Source organism: Triticum dicoccoides, chromosome 4B (assembly GCF_002162155.2).
Source record: "Triticum dicoccoides isolate Atlit2015 ecotype Zavitan chromosome 4B, WEW_v2.0, whole genome shotgun sequence".
Classification (NCBI taxonomy): domain Eukaryota; kingdom Viridiplantae; phylum Streptophyta; class Magnoliopsida; order Poales; family Poaceae; genus Triticum; species Triticum dicoccoides.
This window is the reverse complement of record NC_041387.1, coordinates 538107756-538114229: the sequence shown is the minus strand read 5'-3', so window position 1 is coordinate 538114229 and position 6474 is coordinate 538107756. Positions and strand designations below refer to the sequence as shown.

Below are 6474 nucleotides of genomic sequence, written 5' to 3'. Positions count from 1 at the left end.
CTATCTGAGGATATCTCCCCCAAAATCCTGCCTTGGGGTGTTCTATTGCTTGTTCTTCTGGCCGTGTGTCTATTTGACTTGGGATATTTTATAGAACTGCCTTTGCTGACTTGAAGTGCTTTATTTACATATTTGGTGATGCTCCTACAAAGAATATGCAAAGAAAATTTATGTATGTTCATATGCAAAAAATATGCAAAAAGTTCGAATTTTTTATGTTCATAGATTTTTTTTGTGATATTGTAACATGAACATTTTGAATATGGATGGATGGATGGATGAACAATTTTGTAGTAGATGATGATGATGATATGATGATGATATATATATATATATATATATATATATATATATATATATATATATTGGACTATTTTGTTACTAGTAAGAGAATATTATTCTGTTACCGTCCTTCTCTATAGGGTGCGCCGCGCCTGAACCAGTGTGGCCCAAACCCACAGCCCAGCTTATCCGATGGCCTTCCCAATATGTGCCGCCGCCGGCCAGCCTCCATCCCGCGCGCCCGCCGGCGACCCTCCAGTCCTCCACCTCGCGCGCCAGCCGGACACCCTCTACCTCACGCGCCTGCCGGCCACCCTCCATCCTGCGCGCTCGCCGGCCGACTCCCTCCAAGCCGCACCGACGGCCTCACTTCCCGACGTGCCAGCAGTGTCCCTGCGCCTGCTCCGGCCGCCTCCCTCTACCAGCGCCGCCGTCTTCCCTCCACCCCAGCACTCGTCCTTCCTCCACCCCAGCGCCGCCGGCCTCCCTCTCACCCCCTCCGGTTCCCTCGCCCACCGCCACCACCTTCTCCCGCCCCCGCCGCCTCACCAAGATCCACCGGGGCCTCTGTTCCCACTGCTGGTGTGACCGTCGCCCCCACTAACACCTCCATTCGCCGCCACGGACGCAGTGGCCCCGCGTGCCACCGCCTCCTCCTTCAGGCCAGTTGGTTCCGTCGGCCTCCTCGCCGCATCCGTCCAATTTCGGCGGGACCTCGGCCGGCCAGACACACTCCCTCGTACTGTCGTGCGTCCTTCATCAAACGGCCGGACCCGGTGTCCTCCTCCAATATGTGCAGGTTGCTGCTCTCCTCTGCTATCTCTCTCGGTGTGATGTTGCTGCTCCTCTCAAGTCTCATTTTGCCGCTGCTCTCCTGTATGAACTGCTGTTTTTTTGATTTCAGAGAAGCTGCAGAACAAAAATGAAAGAAAAACCATGTTTTATATTGTTGTTATTTTGTTGCCCTCAACGGTAGTCTGTGGCACTTGGCAATTTTTCAACGAGACGACAATGCGGTTAAATAGCAGCAGAGAATTGTCTCGCTCTCTGCGCCTCGTTGAAAAAATCGAGCATCGGCATCCTTCAGCAGTGAGAAGCTGTGGGGGTCAAGTACGTCCAACTCGGCAGTCCAACTCGATAGTCCAACTCGGCGAGATTCACTTTATCGTCGCCCCATGTTAACTAGCAAGACCTTCTCCGCCGGCACTATCAGGTACTCACCCCTGGTAACGTCTCTTGCTTACTAATTCATTTCGCCCCTGTTTCAGTTAGAGTTATCTTGTAAGAAGAAAAATGAACACCGAGAAAAATAGGTATTAAGCCAAGTATATAATACTAATGTCCTTCAGGTGCTTGCTTTAATGCCTAAACAAAGATTTATTTAGTTCACTTCTAAATTTAATTTTAGTTCAGTTCATCGTCAGCAGTAGTCCAAGTCCTCAACCCCTTGATGTCTCGTTCTCGAGCAGGATGGCATTGGAGACAACAACCAACGGTCCTCCTCTGCCTCTGCTCGCCCTGCCTTCATCACTGGGGGTGCAAAAACAGGAATTCTCATTCCGAAAAGCCTACAAGAAAACATCAATTTATATTGATAATTGTTCTAGTCCTTATGTTACAACAGTACAATGAGAAAAAACTCATCAGTTCAAAAAGCATGGACATGCTAATGTTGTAGTGATCTCACCATTAATCCTCAAAATTCAATACCTATTGCCAAATCATCCAATGAATATAAGTAGTGCAGTATCTGTTACTGAGTTAGTGTGATGAACCGTCACCACCAAATAATTAGTGGACTGACCAACCTCCGTTAGGCGCCACGCCCCCGCCTCCCGCCTCCAGCGATGCGCCACGCCCTCGCCTCCCACGTCCGGCGATGGACCATGGATCTGCCTCCGCAGGGGCGACCACCGGTGGGAAAGCGGAGCATCGGCAACAACCACCTCCGCCCTCCTGCTCCTCCATGCAGCGCGGCGACCACCTTTGTCGTCATGAATTCCCAGCTGCATGCAGTTAATTGTCCGTCCACACTGCCTCTCCTCCCAAGTCCACACTAGTTTTATCACAAAAAGCAGAGGATGTCTATTTTATTTCCTAAAACACAAAGTAGGTGTTCTCAGTTCAGTACGTGAGCTATCTCAAGTTCTTGGTAAACATATAAAACAGTACGGTGTTTGTGCAAAAAAATTAGACTGTTTTCTAATTATACAACAGTTTACTATATGGTAGAATTGTAGTTGTTCAGTAAAAAGGTTCACTACCCCAACTAGGGGATTTTCAATCCGTTTTTTCTTTCTTTTCCAACTGAAAGTTGTAGCAAATGTGAACTGAAGCTGTTGTGGAGCAAATTAGGAATAGTTTCCTACTTTTTCCACTGCTATCTTGCCACCTAGATTAATGCTACTACTACTCCTACTTATCGTGTTGCTAAACCTCGTGTTCTGGACAATTTGTGGGAAAGTGTGGAGGCGCAAGTTGCTCCGCGACTGAGGAAGGCGCACCCCGGTGCTTGCCATGGCTGAAGACGGCCTCCAACCGCCGGGCCCAAAGTAGCCAGCCTTTGTTCGCATGCATGTCTCATTCCTGCTTCACCTAGGTATGCGCCACCACCCGCCGTGCTCGATGCTCCCTACTCCCATAGCCATCCTCAGTTCAACCCCATGGCATTGAGATGGTCGAGTTAGTCGCGAGCAGCAGTCCACCGTACCTAGAAACTAGATTTTTATCTGCAACATCAGTTCACCGTACCTAGAACAATCAGTTCGATCCATCTCCTGATTCTGAAAATATGAATTGTGTTTACTGCCAAATTGATGCTCTATAGTTCACCATGTATATATGTCACCAATTCAAAAAAGACGTACAGAAAAAGTTCAATTGTATGTGTTAAAACCCAATTTGGTTTTATACTATATGTCAGATTATTACAAAATACAATAAAAGATTTTTCTCATGTGGGTGTAAGCTCTAACCATATGGCAACAAAGATAGAATGAGTATGAAGTATTGTTGTTTCCGTATTGTTAAGTTCAGTATGTATTCCGTTTTCAGTACGTAAACAAACACACATGATCTTTATAAGAGCAAAACTTACAAAATGGAAATCTATAAGTTCAACTACATATTTTACAACAATTGAAAATACAAACAATTACATCAGTTCAGTGACAGAAAAACATCAGTTCGAAAAGTTTTCGACTCTTGAACTGCTAGCTGAAAGATACGATATGTGTACTGTTGATAATCTCAAACATGTTTTACTCAACTTTAGAAAACATGTAATATTGTTGTGCTGCTTTGCAATGTCTCCAGTAGTCTTACTTCTCCATGACGACAAGAACAACAACGCCTGATGGATAATTTGACAAAGGTAGTTGTCCTCAGTGTTCCTATTTGGCATATGCAAGTTGTTTGATGTAATGTGCATGAGAAAATCATCTTCCGTATGTGGACTGAATGAAAAGTTGTGCTGCACTTTTGTATTTTGGTGGTTGAAGTCAATAAGAGATAAATGTGTGGTGAAAAATTGCAGAATTTTGAGTCGAACAATGGCAAAAATTCAGAGGAGACAATGGGAGAAGTTCAAAGAAAATTCGGACTTGTATAGTAACTAAGGAGGAAGCAGCAGCGCCGCTCGGTCTAGGAATCCAGGTAGCTGTCTCCCCCTGCACCCTTCCCATGGATCCCTAGATAAGTTCAAATATCTTAGAACAGATAATTCAACTTGTTTCAACGGCATCTAATGCAGATGGCTTGCATTTTGTGCTCCGTGTGTGTTTGTTCTTATTCCTAAAAGAAAGAAAAAAATGTATTGCATTTGATAGTTCATCCGAATATATATCAACAACAGTGCAATGGCAGAAAAAACATCAGTTCAAAATGTATGTGCAGGAGGTTTGGGAGCCAAAAGGCTGATATTTTGTTGTGTTTAAATTTTTCGGGTGCATGATTGAGCAAGATATAAATAAAAAATGATGTATGATATATATTCTTTTCTTGTATGAGGTTCAAATATTGTCGTGGAGCATGTTCAAGAGTTTAGCTTCCGTGAGTCGTCCATCGTCTTCCCACATCTAGCATCAGAGTCTCTCCCCCCCTTGTCGCGCACACAGTCCAGGCTGCCGAGCACCTCCTCAGGTGAGAGGGCGGTGAGGCCCTACCATCTCCCGGTGATGGCTTGTCGGCACCCCCTGCAGATTCACCTCTCACCATGGGACAGAGTCTTCATGTATGAACTAGATCGTCGCCTACAAGCTCTGCTCCAGGTTATCTCCCTCCTCTGTTGTTCTTTCATTAAAAATATTGTAGAATTTTTAATTGGCTTCCATGCGTGAAGAAGCATCAAAAGGGATGCATCATTGACATTAATCCTTTAACAAAAGAGTACATATGAGAACCTGCTCCTGGTTCAGAACAGCATGCACTCATACACTTCTTGAAAAAAAACGAATTTCAGTTCATAGCACTGGCTCTGGCAGCCACAACGCCCCATCTTCCCTGGCTCCCACACCACCGCGCCATCTCCTCCCGGTGGGGCTCCGCCACTGGAGCGACCTGGCTGTTCACAGCCACCACGTCTGTCTATTCACCTGTACAAAGATGTCCACAGGCCGAGGTACGTGCTTGCTCATGTCAAGTGATGAAACAGAGAGGCCTGGATGAATGGACACTAGCTCGGATGCATTGCTTATGAAGTGGTGTTTGAACCCATTTTGAAGGGTGAAATCTATAGATGTTTTTGTATTATTATACAAAAAAACCAAAATTTTCAGTTCACCTTTGTGTGTGTTTGCAGATCATCTTACATGTCAAGCACCAAACCGACACCCCTGGTACCCACCGCGACTTGTGCTGCTGTTGCTAGTGTGGATGTGTACCAAGTTCAACTACCAGTCTACTCCGAGTTCAGGTATATTGTCGTGGACGACCAAGTTCAGGGATGCCTCTGTCCCTAAGGCAAGTTGTAATAGTCCTATTTAGTACTACTTGTTAGCGTTTTTTAACTCTCTTCATTTCTTTATAATATGTTAGTTCAATTTTGCTAATTCCTACAATTCTCTAGTTAGAAAACCAGTGGATCATTTTTTTAGTTCCTGTGGTCTACAAAATTATTTGACCACCGTCATTGGCTGTTCTTCTTCGACATTCCTAAAGTTCAGGTTTTGTCGTCTCATCCTTGTATCTCTATGTATGTTCAATCGTTGCTCGCTTAAGAGTTCAAAAACGAAGATTTCGAGAAGTGATCTCTAAATATTTTCTTGATCACTAAACATGACCAATTGTAGCATGTTTCCTGAAATATTTTAGCATGTTTTATGTTTTCATCGACAAAGTTCACACACTACTGTCTCGGACGTTCAAACATTTGTTTCCCTGATGTTCAAATATTATCGTCTAGGAATACATGCTGTAACTTCGAGAGAAAAGTTCATGTTGATTACTGCCGTCAAGTGTAAAAGTTCGCCAATATACAATCTATAATTTCAATATCCAGTACATTAGTTTAGTAGTTGGTACTAACTACTCCAGTGTTTTATTTGATGTACCTGTGGTGTCTAGTTTCTTCTGTCAGGTCAATTTCTAAATTTCATCCAGTTCAATTCATATTGTAGCTCCAATTTAGTCCACGTGGTTAATTGTTGGAGGGTGTGTGTGTGTGCAGGGTACTGTGATATTGAGTAGGCGTGGAGTGTATCACTCCAGCACGCTAAGCTCCAGTGCATGTCAACATCTTCTCCACTGTAATGGAAGCTCCTCCGTTCGAGTTGAGCACTAGTCATCATCCAAGTTGAGCACTAGGTGCCGTCCAAGTTCAAAGAGGGTTGTATGCAAGTACATAAGTTTGTTTTAGTGAGAAAAATGCAGGGTTTTGACAATATTCTGTATAATTCATTTATTCAACCTTAGAACTTGGCGATATTCGGCCTATTTTTCTATGATGAAGGCACACATGAAGTCCTGTGCAATGGCTATCCCCCTAGTGCTTCAAAGATTCGTATTTTGTTTCTTCAAATGTGATGTGCGCCTGTTTGATGAGGTAAAACAAAGTAAAATAGTGAATATGTCATTAGACACTAAGAAGTACAAATGTAGAAAATAAATAAGTTTTGATTCTTGTCAGGTAGGAAGTTTGGAGAAGAAAACATAAGTTTTTAAATGAAGAAAATGGTAAAAATGTAACTCCATTCA

The 6474-nt window shown here is 43.7% G+C and overlaps 1 long non-coding RNA gene across 2 annotated transcripts; it reads left to right on the top strand.

The window, feature by feature from the left end:
• Window positions 1-478: 478 nt before the first annotated feature.
• Window positions 479-6221, top strand: LOC119291338. 2 transcript variants are annotated; one of them, XR_005142341.1, is made up of 7 exons: window positions 480-1081; window positions 1187-1495; window positions 3598-3655; window positions 3818-3936; window positions 4291-4550; window positions 4742-4900; window positions 5081-6221. It is a non-coding gene; the product is annotated as an uncharacterized LOC119291338 (long non-coding RNA). The 2 variants fall into 2 exon arrangements; XR_005142340.1 differs by having other exon boundaries at window positions 479-1081; window positions 3818-4550.
• Window positions 6222-6474: the final 253 nt, after the last annotated feature.